At 40.9% G+C, this 1,476-nt stretch overlaps 1 protein-coding gene across 1 annotated transcript in view; it reads left to right on the forward strand.

Annotated features, from left to right (window-relative positions):
• The window catches only part of SYCP2L (synaptonemal complex protein 2-like), a 101,801-nt gene extending 101,043 nt beyond the window's left edge, over nt 1–758 (forward strand). Inside the window, exon 30 of the mRNA XM_011989693.1 lies at nt 400–758. The gene's annotated coding sequence lies outside the window, so the exon portion shown is untranslated. The remainder of the gene's footprint in view (nt 1–399) is intronic.
• Nucleotides 759–1,476: the final 718 nt, after the last annotated feature.

A 1,476-nucleotide genomic window follows, 5' to 3' on the forward strand; every position in this document is an offset into this window, starting at 1 on the left:
GGCTGATTGCCATTCTGTTTATTAACAACATATAGTTTTCCTAGTGTGGCCCTTAAAGCCAGGCCACCCACTTCATCTGATGCTATAACGGAGAAAGAGCCGTCTTATCTCCAACATCCAACAAAATCGCCTGTTATGTTAAACTGTTGAGAGACGGCATGTACATCTTCAGAGTGGCATGTATTGAAGAGGTTTCTGAGGATAACCAGGCAGTCTCTGCCGAGGACACTGACATGAGCTTTTGACGAACATGTAAGATGCTTCACTGAATACCTGGGTTAGTGAGATGTAGCGAATAAAAAGGAGTGATACTCATATTGGCTCACAGGGTTCTTAGGGACTAAGAGGAGGACACTTTGGCCTTGACTAATTACTGCTCTCCTTTTCCTTTTCTGCCAGCCTGGGCTGCCTGAAGACGAAGATAAAGAGCAAGGTTACTGCGGGCTCAGGCCACGTTAGCCAGACTTCCGTGCTCTGTATGCATTCAGTTTCCCCCCCTTCAAACAGCATTCCTGGGAACTGCTGAGTTCAGACAGAATATATGTTGGTAGTTTGCAATTGAGTTATCTATTTGTTCATAAAAATGAACCTTTCTTATTAAATTTGGTCAGATAGTGTTAACAGAAAGTTCAGGATGTTAAACAACTTGGAGTGGTGTTGCTTTTTTTTATAATTTTAAAAGTAAAATGGACTTTTTTTGTTGGAGAAATGTCTTCAAGTTTTGTGTAAATAAAACACTTTAGCAGCATCTGTATAAATACAATTTAATGTATCTCTTGGAAGGAGAAATTTGAGTTGAAGATGATGAAGATAGCTCAGGTAAAAATGGTAGCTTTACATTTTTTTTAATTGATTAATTTTTTTTGAGACAGTCTCACTCTGTGGCCCAGGCTGGAGTGCAGTGGCATGATCTCGGCTCACTGCAACCTTTGCCTCCCAGGTTCAAGCGATTCTCTGCCTCAGCCTCCCAAGTAGCTGGGATTACAGGTGCGTGCCACCACGCCCAGCTAATTTTTGTGTTTTTAGTAGAGATGGGGTTTCACCATCTTGGCCTGGCTGGTCTTGAACTCCGGACCTTGTGATCCACCCACCTTGGCCTCCTGAAGTGCTGGGATTACTGGCATGAGCCACCGTGCCCAGCCTGTGATATGTTTTGAGTAAACTTACTAGGCGGTCTCATTTGATCTGCAAATACTTTCATTTCTCCAGCACTTCAACAAAGTGTCACCTTTAGTGGGGGAGAAATATTCATCATGTCGTTATTAATTACTAAATGCTCTAGTGAAGTCTGAGTGGATGAAGTTGCACATACAGTTAAGCATTTGAATTTATTTTGGAAAAATGAAGCCTACATAATTTAAGGCCATCTACAAAGTAACTTTGTTCGTGACTGGGTAAGTGAAGTGAAAGACTACAGGCTGAATACTTTATTCATTATATAATAAAACTTAGTTACATTATGTAGGTTATTAATTT

The sequence above is a fragment of the Mandrillus leucophaeus genome, unplaced genomic scaffold, assembly GCF_000951045.1.
Source record: "Mandrillus leucophaeus isolate KB7577 unplaced genomic scaffold, Mleu.le_1.0 Scaffold36, whole genome shotgun sequence".
Taxonomy (NCBI): domain Eukaryota; kingdom Metazoa; phylum Chordata; class Mammalia; order Primates; family Cercopithecidae; genus Mandrillus; species Mandrillus leucophaeus.